Raw genomic sequence first — 12,839 nt, forward strand, 5'->3', positions numbered from 1 at the left:
GCTTTTGTGTTCTGTGATACGGATTTTGATTTTTCTTTCCGTCTTCCCTATATATAGCTTTTTACAGGGGCACCAGATCACATAGACAACGAAAACGGAATTGCAATTTGTCAGAACTTTTTGTTTCCATGGGCTTTTAAGGCCTAAGTCTATTTCCATGGTTATTTTAGTTTGTTGACAACAAGCACAGGATCCACATGGATAGTGTCCCTCTGGTGCTCGCATCCCCCATGTTTCTGTTAGGGTTGGTTGTGGTTTACTCTGTTTAGTGATGTCATTTCGCATGATCTGATCTTTTATTGTCCTGCTCTTTCGAAATGCCATCAGTGGTCTTTGTAATGGTACTTTCCCTTTTTCCAGGATACCCCAATTACGATGGATAATTTTTTGAATTCTGTTAGAGAGATTGCTGTAGGTGTTAACAAACACTAGGTTTTCTTTATTTTTCTCTCTAGAATTTTGTTCGAGAATTGCCTCCCTGTTTATGTTGTCTGCTCGCTTCATGGCCATTCTTGTCAGCTTTTTCGGGTAACCTCTTTTATGTAAATTAGTTCTCAGTTCCTGAGCTCCCTCTCTATAGTCTGCATTATTAGTGCTGTTCTTTTTTAGCCGTAGAAACTGACCGAAAGGTAGGTTATCGAGTGTATGGATTGGGTGAAAACTTGTATAATGTAACAAGGCATTGCGATCTGTAGATTTTTTGTAGGGTTTTACATAGAGTTCTCCCTTCTGTGGGTCCACTTTGATAGTGACATCGAGATAATTGATCTCTACCTTACTTGAGTTTACAGTGAACTTAAGGTGTTGGTTTTGTAAGTTAATCCAATCGAAAAACATATTTGCAACATTTTCTTCTCCTCTCCAGATGATCAGTACATCATCTATATATCTTTTCCATAGCAATATGTTCTTTTTATATGGATTGGTATCATTGTAGATGCAGTGTATTTCAAAGGCCTCCATATAGAGATTTGCAATGCTCGGTGCCAATGTAGCACCCATGGCTGTGCCCTGTATTTGTTTGTAAAAGCAACCATTAAAATGAAAGTAACTTTCCGTCAGTGCCATTTCAGCACACCACATGATGAAAGATACTGGGGTATTGGTGTTAATTGTTTCTCTCAGTAGTCTTTCTTCCAACACTTCAAGTGATGCTCTCTGTGGTATGTTCGTATAGAGGGCTATCACATCTAGACTCATCAAAATTTCGGTGGTATTATCAAATGGTCTGCCTTCAATGTCTTTTATGATCTGTGTGGTATCTTTCACAAAAGAAGTCATTTCCCTGACCATTGGTTGCATAAAATGGTCAACAAATTTGGATAATGGCTCCAAGATTGAATCACACCCCGACACTATTGGTCTCCCTGGTGGTCTAATCAGGGATTTATGTATTTTTGGGAGTATGTAAAATTGTGGAATCCTTGGTTTATCAACTATTAGGAAAGCCGCCTCTTTTTTTGTTATCCATCTTCTTTCTTCTGCTTTAGTCACTTTCTGTTGTATCAATCTTTCAAGTTTTTGTGTTGGATTTTCTTCTAGTTTTAGATAGTTGTTATTATCACCTAGTTGGTTCATACATTCACCTACATAATCTTTCCTATTCAAAACCACCGTGGCCCCACCTTTATCCGCTTTTCGGATAATGATGGAATCATTAAATAGCAATGTCTTCAGGGTGGCTTTCTCTGTCCGGGTACAATTATAGAACGTTTTCTCTTTTTTAGTTTTTTCTTCCAGCATAGCGACTTCTTGCATCACCCTGCTTTCAAATACTCTGGCTTCGGCCGTTTGTGTTTGTGTTGGGGGGCAGAAGTCAGATTTCCTGTGCAGACCACTATCTAGTTCACTATTATCAATTTTATCATCAAAAAATTGCTTTAGATGGATCTTTCTCATAAACTCCGAGAACTCCTCTCGGAATTGAAATTGGTTATGTATGTTGGTAGTCACAAACCCTAGGCCTTTATTCAAAGCCTGTGTTTCATCTGGGGTTAATTCATAATCGGATAGATTCACCACAATGTCCTCATACTGCGAGTCATTACTCGCTGATCTGGATCCCATTCCTGTTGGTCCTGTTCTAAAAAATGTTGTCCGACCGGGTTTCCTCTATTGCTGATCCTTCTCATACCGCCTCCCGTCCTTAAGCCTCTCCTGCCTCTGTTGTTAGTTGGAGCTCGTCCCCTTCTTCCTGCGTTATTACCTTCCCCTGTGCTCTCTTCACTGGAGCTATAGGAGGTTCCTCTGAACCTAACTCGTCTTTTAGTGTTACCCTGCTTTTGTGCTTGTTCCTCCTGTTCTTTAGTGAAGTAGTTCTCCTGGACAAACGGGAAGGCTTTCTCATGTGTGAAATGTTGTATATCTTTTTTTAAGCGCCTAATCCGTTCTTTTGTTAGATCTTCTTTAAATGCTTTCATCTCACTCAACAATTCGTCCAATCGTTTTCTATATTGTTCAATAGGGACAATTTTTTTAATTTCTTCCTCCAGTTTTGTTAGGTCTATAGCTATTTTTTCTGTAGTTTGTTTGGCGGTATCAATTATTAGGATCACCCAATCTCTGCCGCATTTATTTCCAATGTAGCTCCACTGTAGTAAAAACTCCTTATTATCTAGAAAGATCCTAGGCTCGTTTCTTACTACGAGTCCCATCGGTAGTATGCTGTTTCTCAAATATTCTAACATTATACTACCATGTAGTTCTGACCTGATCAATCGCTTTTTAATCTGAGTTAATTCATCCCAACTGGTAAGATTTGATGTATCCCCCAATTCTCCTCCAAATAGTGTTGAATTACTAAGTAATTCAGTGATGTACTCATCATCATAGCTTTTACACTTTTCTGCAGCCATGTTATACCTTATTTCATGTGTCACCTCCTCCCACCAAGCCAAAGATGATGTCAGCCAACAGATGTATTTACAATAAATGTGTCTGTCTCACGGCCATGCAGCCGTACAAACTCACAACTGACTTAGAGAGACCAGAGGTAATTTTTAACGACCACTTGTGACCAGCCCTCTATCAAAACATTTTTTTGTTTCGCAATACACTATGTTCACCGGGTCGCTTGCTTCCCCAAATCCTTTTGTGGTTATTTCTTTTTACATTTATGATTAATAGTTGATGAATTCTCATGTACTACACCAATTCATATCAAAAATAGTTATTTTTTTAATAGCATTTCATCAATTACATTTTTTTACTTTATCACATCTACAAATATAGAAAAATATTTTTTACAAACTTTCTCAAGTAATTTTTAGACAACAAACAATTTTTCAATAAATCTCAATTAAGTTATGCACATTCAATATCCTGTAGTAATCAATTATTAAACACTTTAGAAAGATGATAATATCATCAGGATCTGTAGTTTAATCACCTCTTTCATAGAGGAGTAAATCTCAGTCCATAAAACTTTTTCTTTGTACTCATTCACACATGCTCACTTTCATACTGCATTCATACCGTACCCGACATGTTTCATTCCTTTCACACTTTCACGCTATTCACAAGGAAATTCTTCAGGGGTAAAAAATTCTACCACATTCTATTGACATGTACAATTATGTTTGTCTTCTTGTTGGTGATTTCTCTGGGATCAACTGTCAATGAGGTCCCTTTCGTCTTTTCTTACAGTCCAACCATCAGGCGGATAGCTATGGGAAGCAAGTGTGGGATAGTCGAATATTAATGCTCGAGCATCTCCAAGTTGACATTTTTAATACCGTATACCATTCCGTATACCCCTTCCTTTGCGTCTCAGCTTATATAGATTTCCTAATACAATGGAGTATATGTGCACGGTATAGAATTTAGTCATTTATGACTCCATTTGAGGAAGGGATACTCTAGCTCCTCAATTATATTCATAGTGTCTCCACATACAGGCTATCAATTCAAAGTTCCTCCAGATATTCCCTAACCCTTCTAAGCGTTATCAGTACAGCTGTCTGTGTTCAGTACAATCGAATTCACAGCCTTTGTCAGGACTCTGAAGTGGAGATGGCCTGTACTAGACTGCAAACTAAGCAGCATGAGCAAGGATAATGAACAAAGCTTAGTTCAATGGCTAACAAGCAAATTACATATTCTTGTTTTTGCATGCTAGCACATCCAACTTGCAAACAAAGATATATACACATTTTTCAAGATGGATTCCTTCCAACTTATTCATGCCAGTGCAAGATTATACTGCTTAGCCTTGAAGTCCGACTCATTTCACTGTTTTCTATTTTCCTCAGTTTATAAAACATTACATCCTGACATTCCTGTGTTTGCTATTTTAACTTACATTTTTCCACAACACATCATAGTTTGAGGCTGCCATGTTTTCAAACTACTTGGAAGTTGCTGGGATGTCAGTAGACAAAATATACATGTGTGTCACGACCACAGCCCCTGGTCCTGGCATTTGGGGCCTCAGGACCACATCGCAGTATTCCTGCGGGGCCCCAAGGGCCCAATCATGCTCCCAAAGACTCTCTTGGAGTCAGGCCTGGCGCTTTTGGTGCCAGGCTCATGTTATTGGTAGTTCTAGAACTGAACCATGCGGTCTAGCTCTTTGGGTGTGGTCAGGCCTGAAGACACCTGGGATACTTACAGACTATAAAAGCCATGCCCGAGCTGCAGAACACGCCTCGCGTTACTCTGCACTTGCAGCGTGACGTTCACCGAGGTCTGATCTCTGCATTCTGGGCCTGCATCTGTGGAAAGAAGAAGCAGAACAGCATTATTCATCCTTACCTGTGAGGATCCAGCGTCTGTTGTTCACTCCAGTGTCCTGCACCTTCGGCATCACGGCAGACGCTCCCTCTGGAATCAACCTGAAGGAAGGAAAGGAAACGAAAGACGACATTAGTAAGCGTTCGCATTTGCATCTAAACCATCATTCAGAAAAAACGCTTACCTGAGTGGAAGTCGCGGTTGGCTTATTCTCATTGCGGCCTTCCATCTATCTGCCGCAGACATACTCGACTGTGAATCCGGACATCTTCCTCTCACTGCTCCGCATCCTTTTGGCAGCCTTCACCCAGAACATCACGGCGACCTGTGAAGAAGAACAGGTTAGCACATCATAAAAGCGCACATAGCGCCGCGCTCTGCGGAGTCACTTACCATCTCAGGCACAGCTCCAGCCTGCTCGGCACCTCCGCTATTCCTCCCGCACCTAGGGTGATAAAAGACATTAACAGGGGCAATAACAATTAAGGACAGATAAACAAAGCAAAAGACTCACCTGAAGAACTGAGTCGCAGCAGGACTGGACTCGCGGGCCCGCGCCATTGAAGCAACTCGGCGGCGAAGCGCCCCAACCACAACGCACCCCTGCACAGAATTGCAGGACGGAGAGCGCACCATATCCGAATCCAAGGTGAGGAAGGCTCTACGGGGAATCTGAGGGTTCACGAGGGCGGTGGGCCCAGAGAGGAGGAGACTGTGGGCTAATCCAAACTAATGTATTCCAGATCAGATCCTTGGAAGAGTGGGAACCCAGGGAAGAAGGATTCGGGTCAAAGGCAGTCCAACCAGATCGGATGGCGTCCCTGTGGATACCAGGTGAGCGTTACAGAACGCGAAGCCTCAATAATCATAATCCACCCAGACGTCCAGTATGGAAACCTCGGACACTTACCAGTTAGCCCAGATGCTGGGGCAGTTACGCGCCAAAGTGCATTCAGCCAGACAAGAGACCAATGCATTGCGGAGAGAACTAATACTGGCCAAGGACCGCACGGATGATCTAAGTAGACAACTCCTTCAGTCGCAGGCCGGACAAGCTCCATTGCCTGGGGCCATTCCATCTATACCAGCACCACCAGTTAATCCGGTACAGATCACCCTTCCTGGAGCAGTTCCTTTAGCCCCTCCGGAGCGTTTCTCCGGGGACCCTAGGAAGTACGCAACTTTTATGAATCAGTGTCATCTACATTTCCTTTGCAGACCTGGGGCATTTCCTAATGACCAGTCACGAGTGGCCTTTGCACTGTCTTATCTGACTGGTAGTGCTGCAGATTGGTCTGTGCCTTTTGTTAGTCAGGATGACCCCCTGCTACGCGATTTCGGGGGTTTCCAGCAGGAGATGGAAAAACTCTTTGCCCGCTGTTCGCATGGGCAAGCTTTAGACAATGAACTCTTGTCCCTCAGTCAGGGAAACCAAGACCTACTGACTTATATAGCGACCTTCAATAGGTTAGTGGTCGAAGCAGAGTGGCCAGAGGACAAAAGGACCACGTTATTCCATCGGGGCTTAAGGGGGGAGCTTAAAGACGTTCTTGCCCAGGTAGTGGATCCACCCAAAGACTGTGCCGAGTTTATCAACCTGGTAGTGCAACTTGATCATAGGTTACAAGATCGAAGAGTAGATCGAAGAAGACTAGATGTGCGTCCCATGTTCATGCGCTCCAAGGACCATGTTCAGCGAGGAACGGATAGCTCCACGGAACCGATGCAACTAGGGGGGGCCGACCCCCTTTAACCAAAGCTGAAAGGGACAAGAGGAGAGAACAACAGTTATGCTTATACTGCGGAAAAGCAAGTCATTTTCTCAAAATATGTCCTGTAAAACCACCAAGAAGGTCCGTAGGAGCCACGGAAAAGGAGAAAACAAGTGTGGAGTCGGAAAACTACCAGGCCCGGCAAATGCAGGGGTCCATTTGTCAAGCGAAGGAACACAACTCCAGACCTCCTATTTTGCATTGCCTGTGATCCTGATCAGCCACCAACAGCCGTCAAGAATGCATTCAGTTGAGGCATACATTGACAGCGGAGCCGTGGGAAATTACTTGGACCAGGATCTTGCAGCAAAGATGGGGCTTCCACTCTGCCCTAAGTCAAATTCAAAGACTGTAACCATCGTAGACGGTATTAAAATTGCCACCGGACCATATCGGAATTTACCACTGATTTAATCCTCTTGTGTCAGGACGGTCACCGGGAATCAATCGCTTTTGATCTCATCAAGGCACCCCAGTTCCAGTTGATCTTAGGAATGCCATGGCTGGTTGCACACAATCCACGAATCAACTGGCGCACAAGGGAATTGACCTTTCCCGAAGATTGTACAGACACCTGCTTTTACAACGGAAGGAAAACAATGAACACAGGCATGACTGTCCAGGAAGGGGAGGCAAGTACCTTAGGTGTGGTTGGTACCCTACAAAGCCAATATCAGGACTTTCAAAACGTATTTCAAAAGGAACAGGCTAATACCTTGCCTCTCCACAGACCCTACGATTGCCAGATCGACCTGATACCTGGTGCACAAATCCCTTGCGGTCGAATCTATGCGCTTACAGAACCGGAGAATCAACATCTGAAGTCCTACCTCGAACAATATCTGGCCAACGGTTTCATCCGCCCCTCAAAGTCACCTGCAGCGTCTCCCTTGTTCTTCGTACCCAACAAGGAAGGTGATTTGAGGACCTGTATTGACTATCGCGCACTGAATCAAGTCACTATTAAAAACCGCTACACCTTACCCCTTATCCCGGAATTGTTAGACCAAGTCAAAGAAGCCCAAATCTACACAAAACTGGACCTTAGAGGGGCATATCATCTTGTTCGAATTAAAAAGGGGGACGAGTGGAAGACCGCGTTTCGTACCAAATACGGTTTATATGAATACCAAGTGATGCGCTTTGGCCTTTGCAATGCCCCGCCGCATTTCAGTATTTCATGAATAATGTCTTAAGAGAACTGATTGACGTCAGTGCCCTCGTCTATATAGACGATATCCTAGTATATTCGGCCTCCGAACAGGACCATGTCAAACATGTTGGTTCCATTCTTACCAAGCTACGCCAACATCACCTTTATGCCAAACTCGAAAAATGTTCATTTCACGTTACAGAGGTAGAGTTCCTTGGGTTTATCCTCACTCCAAAGGGAATTCGAATGGACGTGCACAAGGTTGATGCCATTCTAAATTTGCCAGCTCCAAATCCGTTCAAAGGAGTCCAGAGGATGTTGGGCTTTGCAAACCTTTACCGCTGATTCATCCCCGGATTCTCCCAAATAGTACACCCAATCACGTTGTTATTGAGAAAGTAAACAAGAAAATCCAGTGGACAGAAGAAGCTGAAAAGGCTTTTAAGGAACTCAAGGAAAGATTCACTTCCGCTCCAATTCTGCGACACCCCTGTCCAGATCTTCCGTATGTGGTAGAGACGGATGCCTCTAGTATGGCTATGGGCGCAGTTCTGTCACAAAGGGACCCACACAGCGGCCAGTTACACTCGGTAGCCTTCTGGTCGCGTAAGTTTTCACCACCTGAGCTCAATTATGCCATCACAGACAAAGAGCTTCTGGCCATTAAATCAGCCTTCAAGGCCTGGCGGCATTATCTACTAGGGGCTAGGCAGACAATCACCGTGATAACAGACCATCGAAATCTACAATACCTAAAGAGTGCAAAAGCTCAATCCTCACGACAACTACGGTGGGCCCTCTTCTTTGCGGAGTATGACTATGTAATCACGTTTCAACCTGGGGTCAAGAATGGCAAAGCCGATGCCCTTTCCCGCCTGGGTATAGATGATCAGGTATACACGACCCCTGAACCTCTGGCCATCATCCCTGGCAACAAACTCTTAGGCATTACAACCGCCATGACTCAAGACGAATTGTTACTAGAAGTTCGACGTGTAATGACTCCCGAATCACTGCGCGAGTGGGAGTCATAAGGGGCACACCACAGTGTCAAAGACCAACTACTATACTTCAGGAACCGTCTATTTCTGCCGAAGAAACAGCTTCAGGAACAAGTCATCTCGGCATATCATGTTTCCCTCATGGAAGGCCACCCTGTAATCACCAGAACTCTGGCCAAGGTAAAACGGAGCTACTGGTGGCCAAAGTGGCGCAAGGACATCATTCAGTTCATCCTCTCTTGCGGTATTTGTGCACAGAATAAGTCATCAAAGAAGAAACCAGCTGGGCACCTTAGACCATTGGACATTCCACCGGATCCATGGCATACCTTATCTCTTGACTTTATTACCGACCTACCTTCTAGTCAAGGATACAATACCATCCTAGTGGTCGTAGACTTGTTCTCTAAAATGGCCCACTTCTTGCTGTTTAAAGGCCTTCCAAATGCATCCAGCCTGGCAAAAACATTCCTGGAACACATTGTGCGGCTTCATGGGTTCCCATCAGTACTGATTTCAGATCGAGGTACCCAATTTGTATCCAATTTTTGGAGAAAATGTTGTTCAATGGCCCAAATCGACGTTAGGCTCTCCACTAGCCACCATCCCCAAACGGATGCCCAAACGGAAAGAACAAACCAAAAGCTCGAACAGTACCTGCGCTGTATGCTCCACCAAGTGGAAGGGAATTGGAAAGACTTATTGTGGGTTGCCGAATACGCCTATAACAATTCCCAACACAGCAGTCCCAGACAGACTCCATTTTATACTATGTACGGCAGACATCCACGCACATGCAAACTGGATGTCCCTACGACTCTGGAAATGCCGGCCGTCAAAACCTTACACTCCATAATCTCTCAAGCCTTCACAAGTGCCCTAGAGCAGTTACGTCAAGCCAAGGTTCACCAGAAGACATACGCAGACGCAGACCTATGTCGTGAAAAGGCCCCCAACTACCAAATTGGAGACAGAGTGTGGCTAGCATCGAAGAATGTACCTCTAAAAGGGACCCGGACATTCCAACCACGATATCTTGGACCCTTTATCATTGAATACATCATAAATCCAGCTGCAGTTAAACTGGCCCTGCCACCCAACATGTATATTCATCCTGTGTTCTATGTATCCCTCTTAAAACAAGTTCAGCCTGGGACACGGGTGACCTCGCCACCTGAACCTGTAATGGTCAATGGAGAACAGGAATTTGAAGTCAAGGACATTATGGACTCAAAGTACGTCAGAGCAAAACTATATTATCTAGTCGACTGAAAAGGATATGGCCCGCAGGACAGAACATGGGAACCTAGCGAGCACATCCATGCACCACATTTAATACAACGTTTTCATCGTGCTTATCCCACCAAGCCAGGACCAGACAGAAGAACCACCCTGAGAGGGGTCTTGGGGTGGGGGGGGGGGGAGTGCTGTCACGACCACAGCCCCTGGTCCTGGCATTCGGGCCCAAGGGCCCAATCATGCTCCCAAAGACTCTCTTGGCTTTTGGCGCCAGGCTCATGTTATTAGTAGACAGGCCATAATCTCCAATGGCAATAGCACAACATGGATGCCTCCACATGGTTCAGTTCCATAACTGAACCATGCGGTCTAGCTCTTTGGGTGTGGACAAGGCCTGAAGACACCTGGGATACTTAGACTATAAAAGGCATGCACGAGCTGCAGAACATGCTTCGCGTTGCTCTGCACTTGCAGCATGACGTTCACCGAGGTCTGATCTCTGCATAACGGGCCTGCATCTGTGGAAAGAAGAAGCAGAACAGCATTATTCATCCTTACTTGCAAGAATCCAGCGTCTGTTGTCCACTCCAGTGTCCTGCACCTCCGGCTTCATGGCAGACGCTGCCTCTGGAATCAACCTGAAGGAAGGAAAGGAAACGAAAGACGAAATTAGTAAGCGTTTGCATTTGCATCTAAACCATCATTCAGAAAAAACTCTTACCTGAGTGGAAGTCGCGGTTGGCTTATTCTCATCGTGGCCTTCCATCAATCTGCCACAGACTTACTCGACGGTGAATCCGGACATCTTCCTCTCACCGCTCTGCATCCTTTCGCCAGGCTTCACCCGGAACATCACGGCGACCTGTGAAGAAGAAGAACAGGTTAGCACATCATAAAAGCACACATAGCACCGCGCTCTGTGCAGTCACCTACCATCTCAGGCCCAGCTCCAGCCTGCTCGGCGCCGCCGCCATTCCTCTCGCACCTAGGGAGATAAAAGACATTAACAGGGGCAATAACAATTAAGGACAAATAAACAAAGCAAAAGACTTACCTGAAGAGCTGAGTCGCAGCAGGACTGGACTCAAGGGGCCGCGCCAGTGAAGCAACTCTGCGTCAAAGCGCCCCAACCACAACGCACCCCTGCACAGAATTGCAGGACGGAGAGCACACCATATCCGAATCCAAGGTGAGGAAGGCTCTACGGGGAATCGGAGGGTTCACGAGGGAGGTGGGCCCAGAGAGGAGGAGACTGTGGGCTAATCCAAACTCCTGTATTCCAGATCAGATCCTTGGCAGAGTGGGAACCCAGGGAAGAAGGGTCTGGGTCAAAGGCAGTCCAACCAGATCGGGTGGCGTCCCTGTGGATACCAGGTGAGCGTTACAACGTGTTATACATTTTCAGCATTGAGCATTGAAAAGTGGCACTTATTTAGAAGGCTCTCCTTCTGAGAGTGAAATCCATAATCATTGTGTATTAGCTGAAATAAAAAAAAGCTTGACATTACCCACCCTTGCAGGTGGCATTCTTTCACAGTGTACTCTTTAAGTCATCTCTATAAAACAACGTATTGTTGAAAGCTAAACATGGGGTGTGGAAGGGAAAGTAGGAGATGTCTATTGAGTCATGATGATTTACCATGCCAACGATTGTGGGAAGAGAGGCTGCTGGCAAAGAGATTAGAGAGTTTGCTTTTAATGGTCCAGGCCCTGTAATTATTTTGTTAACATTGGAAGACCTGGAAAATTGCTTACTCTCGTTGTGTCTAGACCTAAACGATAAATTTGTCCCAAACTCAATCTAAGTGTGAGGATTTTGCATATGTTGCACGGTTGGTGTGTGCTCGCTTGGGCTTTGACATTTTTAATTGAATGGAATGATGGTAGACCCACCTCAGTAAAATGTGTGGGGCAAATCCACACACATTTTCCTAAGTTTAAACCATGACAAACGCATAGACCTGTGTACTCTGGGTGGACACTGCCGGCAGGCAGAGTCCACCCTGTCATATTTAGTAGTGATATGACAGGCAGGAGCACACTATGTCCTCTCCAGGAAGTAAGAGGACCAAGCTTTCCCCTGCCATGGTCAGTCTGCTTAACTAACAAAGGCTGCATGGATCCGCCCTGCTTTTTTGTTCAGCCCCGCAACTAGTAGAAGCCATTACAATACTAATATAGTGCAATTCAAACAGGCCCATATGGGGCCAGGCTGCAGAGGTTAACAAAGAAGACAGGAACCCCCAACAACATTACATATGTAACTGCTAAAACCTGAAGCCAGTTCCCATCCTCAATATCATTGACAGTGAGCTGCCGTGTCTGGGATTGCTTCTTTAATCATGAACCACAGAGAGATCCATTAACCGGAGAGACCCTTTGATCAACAGACAAAAAGATGGGTAGGACTTAGTCTCACATGTTTTCACCCAGTTACCCTTTCTGTTGTAAAGCCCTCTGGTTATGACCTCATGCATGCAGTAGATTGTAGGTAGAGACCCCAGGATTGGTTCATTAAGGTAGGCTTAGCCTACACTAATCGCTGTGGCCCAATTAGCTTTAAAAGAGAGCTGAGCCCCTTCTTTTGGTGGGCCATCTGAAGACTTTGCAAGGAGTAGCAAGAAGAACTCATTAGTGGAGCCTGGCTGAAGGTACAGTCTGCCTTACATCTTCTGCCAGTGAAGGAAGGGCAGGACCTCCAAAGAGGGAAGCAAGATCCCTCCCCTAAATATCTCGCAGTGAACAAAGGGAGATAAATACCTCAGAGGACCCTCCGGCAGCTCCTGAACCAGTACCCATCCAGCGCACAGCGTGCCCTGCTAGGCTCTGCAGCAAGCTTCCTAGGTAGGAAGTGCCAGAAGGCCCGGAACCTACAACAAAGGACAAGGCATATGCCTGAAACATACTCCACAGCTTTGGGCTGTCCACCTTAATGAACGACAC

The sequence above is a fragment of the Ambystoma mexicanum genome, chromosome 6p, assembly GCF_040938575.1.
Source record: "Ambystoma mexicanum isolate Mex_15411 chromosome 6p, UKY_AmexF1_1, whole genome shotgun sequence".
NCBI classification, from domain to species: domain Eukaryota; kingdom Metazoa; phylum Chordata; class Amphibia; order Caudata; family Ambystomatidae; genus Ambystoma; species Ambystoma mexicanum.